The 10872-nt window shown below is 44.2% G+C and overlaps 1 pseudogene; it reads left to right on the top strand.

Annotated features, from left to right (window-relative positions):
- The first annotated feature begins 6174 nt into the window (after positions 1 to 6174).
- Positions 6175 to 9906, top strand: LOC141476594 (uncharacterized; annotated as a pseudogene).
- The last annotated feature ends 966 nt before the right edge of the window (positions 9907 to 10872 follow it).

The raw sequence follows: 10872 nt of genomic DNA, 5'->3' as shown, positions 1-10872 counted from the left end.
GTTTGCGGACATCACGTGCCTTCTCTCCTGTGTGGCAAGAAGCAAATAAAGCACCTGAAAAGGTGTCAATGGAGGAATGGACATATTTCAATTTACCAAACTCTGGATAATGCGTAATGTCTGTTTGCCATAGCTGTAGACTCTGCAGTCCTCTGGGATTAACTCCTCCTGCGACTGACGGGAAAGAATGCCTTTGGCAGTCAGGACATACAGCAATAATGTTAGATGCTTGTTGAGAGGTAAGTCCAAACTGCCGTTTGAGACCTCCAGCATTCTGGTGAAAAAAGGAATGGCTGAGTTTAGCCTGTGCCACGCGATCCGGCAACACCTGTACTGGTAATGTCAGCAAATCGGCTCGTCGGTTCCCTTCTGCAATAAAACCAGGTAGAGAAGTGTGTGATCTGACATGCATAACAAAATAGGGGTGAGGGCGAGAGTCCAAGAGAAAGATAAGTTCTTGTAATAAAGCAAATAGGTCAGAATGTGGGACGTTGCGTAACACAGATGCTTCAGCTCGCTCAACAATCCCTGCAACATAGGCTGAATCAGTGATGAGATTAAGCGGTGTGGACCACCTCCGAAAAACTCGAACAACCGCAGTTAACTCCACTATCTGGGGAGAACCAGGAACAGTCTCTATGTCCGAGTCCCAGCGTTCATGCTGGTTGTCCCACCATAAAATGACTGATTTGTGCGATTTTCCAGACCCGCCTGTAAATACAGTAAGGGCTTGTAATGGCTGATCACTCCTTTTCGGCTTGGGTATCAAGCGAAAATCGACATTAAGCAGCTTATGCGAAGGTGGGTGGGATGTGAGTTGGCCCGTATAGTCTGCCAACGCCATAATAAAGGTGTCTGACTGCTGATAAAGCCATTGTAGATACATATTTGTCACAGGTAAGCAAATACAAGCAAAGTCTACTCCTGATAACGTTAACAAGCGTTGCCTGGCTTTAATTATCAAAGAAGCAAACATCTCATGCTGCGTCGAAATGGTTTTTGTAGATTGATTCGACAAGAAAACCCATTCGATAATCAGCAGTGGGTCTGATTTTTGAGAGTCCCATTGAAATATTAGTGCATGAGGCTGTTGAGCGGGGTTTAAAATAATTAGATAAAAAGGTAATTCGGGAGCCCACCGGTGTGCTTGTTTAAGAGTGATTGCGGTAGCAACCTTTTGTAAGGAGTCAATGGCCTCAGGATCAAGACTGCGGTGGGAACGCAAGTCAGTATCTCCTTTAAGCAGTTCGAATAAAGGACCTAAGTCCGCATTAGAAATTCCCAACAGCGGTCGGACCCAATTGATTGTTCCCAGCAATTTTTGCACATCATGCAAGTTTTTTATATCTGTCTGTATCTGTAAAGGTTGAGGAACTATAGTTTGAGCCCTTATGCGCCAGCCTAAATATTTCCACGGCGGTGTTTTCTGAATTTTTTCCGGCGCGATACAGAGGCCTGCCGAATTAACGGCAGCCGTGACAAGGGCTACAGCTTCCTCCATGACCTCGTGATGTTGTGCAGCCACCAGGATATCATCCATATAGTGGTACAATAAGACACTAGACATTGCAGTCCTGACTGGACTAAGCACTTTGGCTACATACCATTGGCATATCGTGGGGCTATTTTTCATTCCTTGTGGCAGCACAACCCACTGGTATCTTTGCAACGGAGCTTGCATGTTGACGCTTGGAACTGAAAAAGCAAATTTAGGAGCATCATTTGGATGTAGAGGAATATTAAAAAAACAGTCTTTGAGGTCAATAACAGTCAAGTGCCAATCTCGAGGAATCATAGTAGGGGACGGGAGTCCGGGTTGTAGGGCTCCCATGTCTTCCATAGCATCATTAATTTTTCTAAGGTCATGGAGCAAGCGCCACTTGCTGGTCTGTTTTTTAATAACAAAAACCGGTGAGTTCCATGGACTAGTAGAAGGTACAATATGTCCTTTCATTAGTTGCTCCGTAACTAATTCTTGAAGGGCGCGAAGCTTTTCTAAAGGTAGGGGCCATTGATCTACCCAAATGGGGACATCGGTTTTCCAGGTTAATTTTAGGGTGTCGCGCATTTCAATGGCCCCACCTAAAAATGGGTTCGAATGGACATTCCCCATTGTGATAGTACGTCACGCCCCCATAAAATCATGGGAACAGGTAATACAAAAGGTTTGACAGAGGCTATACGTCCTTCTGGGCCTTGAATTTGGATTAATTCCAAGCTTTGGTGGCTGCTGCCGGTTCCACCGATCCCAGCTAACGCCTGGGAAATATTGGCTAGGGGCCACTGTGGGGGCCATTTAGCTTGAGATATTACTGTAACATCAGCCCCGGTGTCAATAATTCCGTTTAACACCACCTGCTGCCCTCCGCGAATGAGGGTGCATTGGGATATAGGCCGTTTTTGGGAGAGAGACTGTACCCATAAGATTTGTGGGCTCCCCGTAGATCCGAACCCACCCTGCCTTTGTTGAAGCTGACTAGAAATTGGGCAACTTGTGCCTGTGGGAATCAGTATCAATTGCGCTATACGGCTATCTTTCGGTACAGTGCAAGGAGGAAACAGGGTCCATGCCATAATCTTAATTTCATCAGTGCTATCAGAGTCAATAACACCTGGTAACACAAAAAGCCCTGACAATGTTGTAGATGATCTTCCTAATAATAAGGCTTGTGTTTTAGGGGGTAAAGGTCCCGGGACATTTGTTGACAATAGGTGAACCGAGGAATCGAGTAACGTTACTGTGTGAGCGGTTGCCAGGTCCAGTCCGGCGCTGCCTGTTGTTGCTGGGCGAAGACCTGAGGCACTGCTGCTTCCCTCCGAGGGGGTTGAAGCGTCGGCTGCGGTATTTGTGTCTGCACGCGTCGCTGCTCCGCGCTCCGTAGCCGGTTTCCCTGTATCGGTTGTCCCTGAAAATCGTACTTGGACCGACATTGATTAGCATAATGACGCCCTTTTCGGCACCTGGGACAAATCCCAGGGGCTTGGGGTCTAGCACTGGTATTAGCATTTAAACAATTTTTCTTTAGATGCCTGGGTTTGCCACAACCATAACAGTTTCCTGGTCCCGTTGGACCACGCATGGCTGCGAAAGCAGCGGCCATGGCCTCAAATTTATGATCCATAGTACCAATTCTATTACAAGCCTCCACCATTTCAATTAATGTAGGGTTCGGGTTTGGGAGGGATTTTAACAATTTTTTGCAATCTGCGTTAGCATTTTCAACAGCCAGTTTTAGCAACAAAATTTCGCGTGCCTCTGTGTTATCTATTTGGCGTTCCAAGGCTTGTTTTAGTCTGTCAATAAACTGCATATAAGGCTCTCGGGGTTCCTGGGTAATAGTAGTAAAAGCCTTTTGCGGTTTCTGAGAATCGGGAACTTTAAAAAAAGGCCTTTTTCGCTTCTTCACGAGTTGCCTCGAGGGCCTCCCGTGGAATTCGAGCTTGATTTACAGGGTTAGTGTGCTGACCTGTGCCTGTGAGGTGCTCCAAGGTCAGTGCAGCAATAGCGTTATTATTATGACCTACATAAGTTAAAAGGAGTGCTTGGAGTCCCCCTCTCCAATGAGCCTCCCACAAAGTGTATTGAGTCGGTGTCAAAAGCAGTTGCGCTAAGGATTTTAAATCATGCGGAGTCATAACATATGTATCAAAAACAGAGGATAACAAGCTTGCAAAATACGTCGAGGAAAGTCCATGTTCAGTGACAGTACGGCGCAACTCCTTAACTACCGGAAAAGATAGAGCTTCCCACTGTGCCCCCCGACCTTGATAAATCACGGGAGCTACTATCATTTTAGCAATCTCTAGTTCTCCTTCCTTTAAGGCTTGGCGCCTTATGTTAGCCCACACATCGTGTGGGTCGGGGGGGTAGAGGTCTGGCTCCTTTTCAGGGTCCACTGGTCCCGGATCAAAGGGATGCTCCTCTGGGGGATACCCCGCAGCACACACCTCTAGTGGTGCAATGGATTTTTTACCCTCCGACGATAACGGAGGTATCGCAGGAGAGTCTTCCTCTCTCTCTGCTTCATCTTTGTGACTTTTTTCCTGGGCTTTTAAAGTTTCAAAAATACTTCTCCACCACGGAAGCATATGCTGTGCTTCAGCATTCCCCGTAGTCGCTGCATCCCATAATTTCACTCCCACATCGTCCCAAAGTTCTCGCGTAAAAATAGTGGATGCAGTCACAGTGGGTATTTTCACTTGCACCCATTTAAGTATCGTTTTAAGATCATGCCCAGAGATATTCTTTCCATGCTTTTTAAGGAGAGCTTTCATAAGCTCATATACATCTCTCTCAGGGGAAGACGCTTGATTCCCCATGTTTCCCACAGCTCACCTCTCTACTCCGGAGGGATTGATTGCCGGCCGGCTCCTGCTTCCTTTCAGCAGCTCATTCAAAGTTCTGTGGGACTCGCAGCAAGTCGCTCAGCTAGGCGATTCATAAACCCATCACGTCGGGGTCACCAATTTGCCGCGATGGAGAGACGGGACGCAGCTTGATGCAAGCAAGATGTCGATTTTATTATAATTCTTTACATACATTTATACTAGTCCTAAGGTAGCGTGTTCTAAGCTAATTGGTTCACATTCCACATTAGGCATTCACAGATTGGCTAATGCTGATGCTAATGCAAAAAGTACTTTTCTAAACACCTATAAATCTGTCTTGAGCAAGGACAACAGGATAATTGTTTTACAGTCTCACCAGCTGTCCCTGTAGGATGTCAGTACTCCCTATTCTGAAAGATCTTATCTTATCTTTCCCAGGGCCTGTGGCCCACAAGTTCCAGCACATTTTCTTTTATCAACTGAGCAGTGCTGGGGGTTTTGCTGAGACCAGCCGAATCCTGTCCCACAGGTAACCATGATACAAGGAGCTGCCCATTCTTGGATGGCTGCCTTAGATGTAAAAGATATGTTTTTCATGATTCCTCTCCTTGAGCAGGCCAAAGATTGTTCAGAGAAGATACACCGAATCAGCACCCGGTGGATCTTGCCTTTTTTCTAACCCTGTCGGTCAAAAAAGACCGAGCATATTTTCTTTTCTTTGTGTCTTACAGGAACCTTAAATGAACTGCACGTGGACAGACGGATTGGTCTACGCTAACCTTGAGCGCCTCCAAGGAATCTTGACATTGATTCTGGCAGTAATATTATTCTTAGTGTGTATGGCTATTTGGAGGCCCAAGTTCTAAAATGACAAACCAGCAAATCGAATTAATGCTATTCTGTTTTACCCTTTTCTTCCCTGTTGTTTGTAGTGAAAGAGACCCAGAGTGGCCATGGTCTCAAGCTTTGATCAGACACAGTGCGAGGACAGGAACATCAAATGGAAAGTTAAGTTTGGCCACTGTAGTTATACATGACAACAGAATGTTCTCAAAAAATGAGTGGACCTGGAACAATTGGTATCCAATCCTGGAGGGTAAGGCAGGAGAAGAAATTCAAGTAGGATGTCGAATGGTCAACGGTTCAACCCATAAGAAAGCCACCAGAATAGTGGTATTTCCCCCCAAGAACCCACACTCAGTAACAACAGAGCATTGTATCACCGACAAGTGGGATTGCTGGTATAATTTCACTCTCGCAGAACCCACTTTCATAACTTGTCTTTGGCAACAATGTGAAATAGTGTTGCTATTCGAATTCAAAATAGACATGGTTGAACCTGATCCCACTACACAGACTAACCTGGCTCCACTATTTGAAACTCCTGACAGTGACCACCCTGAAACCTTGCTAAGGGGACTTAAAAATCTGCCCCTTCACACCACCGTCTCTGATAATGACCCTTGGCACAACACATTGTCAAAATATACTGCAAGCATTAAAAAGGAAAGGAATTTAAATCTCTCTATTCTGGTCATACAAGGAAGTGAAATATACTCCAGAAATAAATGGAGTTGGAAAGAATCACTCCAAATGGCTAAACTTGAAGCCATCCCCGGAAAGGAAATACAAATTAGTTGCCAAGTAATCAATGGGTCTACTCATCACAGACCAACCGAAATTAAAACAATCTACGTAGACTCCACCAAACCAGAAAAACATAATACTGAATGCTATAAAATAATAGAGTCAAATTCAGATTGCTGGCACAATTTTACTTTTACCAAGCCTATTGTAGTGTATTGCCTGTGGGGTTACCAAGGCACAGAGTTATTATTTGAATTTATGATTGACACAATTACGTCTGAACCTGCCCAAAGGGAAACAGAACCTACACCCCAACAAATTCCTGAAGGTGTACCTACTCAACCACCCATTAGTCTAACTCCTTACACCTTCAACATTGGCCCTTATGTTATTAAAGACACAGGTCAGCAGCAAATACTGTCTAACCCAACATATTCCCTCAAACGAGTAGAATTATCAATGCAAATTAATATCTCTGCAATCAAACCTACCTGCTCACCATTCCTAGGTATGTCTTATGCCGGGTGGTCAGCATGGTTGCATAGACGAACCCTGACCTCTTCACGATGACTGAAGAGAGATGTGACTGGTATCTTAGGAACGGGATTGGGAGTCCTAAATAGTATAGATGCTGAAGTGCTTGCCCACAAACTAGTCGCAACCACTGCTGACCTAAACAGGTTGACACATCCCCTACAGTCTTCTTTATCAGCTTTGGGGAACCACCAATGGCTTTTATCAAATATATTACCTCAGTGGGAAGAAACAAATGAAAAGGACCACCAGCTGATCACAAATGCACTTGATACAGCCCAAAATAATATTTTGTTGGCTCTTAGTTGTATCCAAGCCCAACTGTGGATGCAATCGATGGCAGCCGCAATTATAAGGGAAGGCGAAGAAAGCACTTTGCCCACCGAAATTTGAAAAGTAATATGGAATAATGCAATTGAGTTTGAAAAGAAATTTCAGTCCTGGTGGTATCTGGTTAATTTCACCTACGATCCCACTGAGAGCAAAGCCACTGCTTTCATCTTAACAATACTCAATGCTTCCGTATACACCATATACCCAATCATTGTGCTGGGGTTGAATCACCAAGGAGCCATACTCTATCCAATAGAACACAGAGTGTGGGCACAACAAAATAAAAATAAATGGCAAACTGTTGATGTTGATGCATGCATCACACGAGACCAACAAGGATTCATTTGTGAGAGTAATACCCTCAAGGCACAAGACATTTGTCTTGACACCGACCAAAATGTTTGTCATTTTGAGATACATCCTGATGAAACTCCAGAAACTGTGCTTGTATATATTGGGAAAGGGTGTGTCTGCATGAGATCTCCCTGTAGTTTTGTGTTTATAGATAACGTAGCAGTAGATATGAATAATCACTCAAATCTTTGTGCTTGTAACTTTACTAACATTGTTGGATGTGATTTCAATTATTCAGCTCCTGTCACATCTTACCAATTGCTACAGTCTAACTATATGCTAATTCGTGATTTATTATTTGCCCCTATTGGGATGAACATTACATTGGTGAAGAAGCTGCTACAACATTTGAAGCGACTGTTGAAAGAAGCCCAAGAAAATGGACAAAAGACTCTGATTACTGTCCATCACGATGTCGAGGAGATACACCGAGTGCTGGAAAGAGTCAAGAAGGATGGAGAACATGAATGGTGGGACACTCTTTTTGGATGGTCGCCGACAACTACAGGAATCCTTAACACCACCCTGTAGCTCCACCCTGTTGTTGTTTTGTTAATACTAACAGTACTGTGTTTTGCTTTGACAATCGCTTTGTATGTTAGACTTTGGATTATGATGAAAAATTTAACTCACTTGATAGCTCCACAAGATATACTTGTACTCGACAACCCTCACCACAAGAGCATCTGTGATATTCCCAATCAGTTTTGAATATCGTGGAGCTTGAGTGACTGCAGTCATGGGGTGGATAATGTGGAATAATTCCTAAAATATAATTTTTATTAGAAATATATAGCATTGTTCACACATTAAGGAAAGGTATAAAATCGAAATGTTTCCAGGGTGGAACACAGCAGCAGCTGGTATGCAAGGAATCCGCTACATCTATGACTCCCTGAACAATATTGCTTGCAAAAGCAACACGGAGGATGGAGTGGAGTGAAGATTCCACGGCCAAGCTCTGTGATTACACAGCAGAATGGGAACAAAGTGATCCTATGGAAGTGATAAGCGGCATGCTTGCTACCCTGAGCCAACAGTCTGTCAAATTTTGATGAAATGCTGTCCTTTGTGCGAACTTTGCTCATTATAATGTCATTATAATACCAAAACACACCTCCAGCCCGAAGGCTACCCGCCTCCAAGGTGCGACCACTCCTCCTTGAGTCTGCGCCCTGAATTTTTCGTAAACTATACCTTTAAATGCGAGGCGAGAGAATTTTACACCAATCATAATAAAGGTATGTATGACTAAAGTCACTCAAACTCCACCTTGAAGGTAAAAAATAATATAAAAATAACCCGAGAAAGGGGGGATGCTAGGGAAGACACCATCGTAAACAAGTCAGGGAGGACCCCATCACGGACTGCCTCTGACTCCCGGGACCAGTCGATGGGCTGAGCCTTTCTTCCCCCCCATAGGGACGCCTGTGGGTAAGACTTAGACTATACCGAGTGCTTCCTCGGGGAACTTAGAAATCTCTCTAGAGGGTTACCTGTTACATTTATAGCCAGGCTGTATTGTTTGGAACTTTGTCGCGCGCTTTGTACCATCAACATTTTTTCTTTTACTTGCACGTGCTTTGCAGACTGTACTTATCACCGGCAAACCATAAGAACCTTTATATCTGTTGTTTAAATAAACTGCACTGTTTAAGTAGCTAGCCATTTCGGTTTCTCACTGAACGCGACCAGACACTGAAGTGCGGCCGTGCTAGTTCATGAGCACGACTAGACTGAAGGTGCAGTCCACTGTCAGTGTATCCAGAATCGTGATAGTTTAATATATTAAACGCTACTGGACTGATAGTGGTGAATTGGGCATCACTCAGAATTTAAACCCAGCCGCCCCTAGCCTCCCACCTCGGTGAGGAGCGTTAGAACGCAAGGGGGTTTATTTTCTGCCAAAACTATTTTGCCTCTTCACGCAACAGCTGGGCTGGCCACTAAAATGAACAACAGATGCTCTCTTTTACTTTTCTCCCCTTCAGAGAAGGGAGAGCATCTCCCTTCAGGGAGAGAAGGACGAGAGAGAAAAGAGACGAGTTTAAGAAGAAACTCAACTACTTTAATGACAATACTAATAAAATGATATAAAGAAAATAATGAAATATATACAAAACTGTATCAGGCTCCCAGGATGACATTCACATCACCGGCAGGCATGGGGAAAGTCCCAGACTGGACTCAGCGACAGACAGGAACTGGATTCCAGATCTGGATTCAGGAATGCACAGATCAGGATCAAAGGCAGACGAACAGAGTCCTCCTCAGATGCTGGCCATTGAAGAAAGAGAGTTGACCCTTTGATCCCTCAGCTTTTATACTGAGCATGAGGCAGATGGGATGGAATACCCCGTTGGTCAGTTTTGGGTCATCTGTCCTGTCCATTCCTCCCCACAGGTGCAACCCCTCTACGCTTTTCTGCTTCTGACCCTCCAACAAGGCACATAACAAAGTTAGCTGACCTTGGTTGTTATAGCAATAAGTATAAGTAGGAGCCTCTCTGCATACCGTTCCTTGGTATTAATTAAAAATGTCAGGCCTTATCTCTGCTGGAAGCTGACACTGAAAAATATGCTGTTAGTTTCAGAGAGTTCACTTAAAAGAGGCTTAACTGAAAAGTAAAATTACAAAACAGAAAATTGGTTCTGTTTTACCTCAAACCAGGACTCTTGTGTATCTTATAATACAGATGCACACTGGGGGAGGGGGGGGATGGGGAAGAATTTTATTTATGCTTTTTATCCTTGTAATTTAAGATCTTAATCCTCACCAAGATAAATGCAGTGGGTCCATTGTGGAGCCAGCTGGAACTGGCTGTGTCTGGCACAGGAGAGCATCTGGCCTCTTCTCACAGAGGCTACCCCTGCAGCTCCCCCCAAAACCTTGCCACATAAACCCAATACAATCCTGCAAAAGCTTTAGCCAGTCATTAGGCCTACAAGGGAGACAAGTATCTCTCCAAACCATAAAAGCAGAAAATTCAGAGGTTCAAGAAGTCTTTTTAAGGAAAACTGTATTACGAATGAAAATAATAAATCACACCAAAAAAACCAAAAATCCACATGCACACCTGTGTGAGCTGATGCAGGCAGGACGCAGGAACAACCACAAAACCATGGATTAAGGGCAAAGAACAAATTTAATCTCAATACCTCATGGATCAGGGAACCTGAGGCAGGCAAGCAGGGGATGCAGGCACTGCGGAGCGCAAGAGAGTCCTTGTTAGCAAGGGAGTGAGAGAGCGAGAGAGCTCCCACTTGCTGTTCGGGCCTGTATTTCAAGGATTCTGGCAGGCAGAGTTTTCTGCTTTCTGCTGTGCTTTGATCTCTTCAACAGCAAGGCAGGAATCTCAGGCGAGTTCGATAAGGTGCCCCTGAGTCCATCCCAGGCCTATGTTATCTAAGTGCAGATGTCCTACTTGTTGAGCACACAAAACTAAGCAACAATTAGTGTGATATATGTGTTTTCCAGCACCCCACATGCGAGTCACTTGAGCGTATTTACAGTCCTCCTCGCCAATCTTCCGGTACTTTCCCACACACCTGAGCTGGAAATATTCACTTAGTTAGCTTATGCCTACTAGGCAGTATTAATTGCAAGTTTCAAAAGCACTGAAAAGGAAGATATCATTTTCAAAAAAACTTTTAAATATACTTCGGAAGAGAAAGGGCAGTAACATTTACCCTATGGTGAGTGTCTAGTATCAGTTTGAAATCAAGTCTACAAAAT

Source organism: Numenius arquata, chromosome W (assembly GCF_964106895.1).
Source record: "Numenius arquata chromosome W, bNumArq3.hap1.1, whole genome shotgun sequence".
Classification (NCBI taxonomy): domain Eukaryota; kingdom Metazoa; phylum Chordata; class Aves; order Charadriiformes; family Scolopacidae; genus Numenius; species Numenius arquata.
Note: the sequence above shows the minus strand (reverse complement) of the source record. Positions and strands in the feature narration are given on the sequence as shown.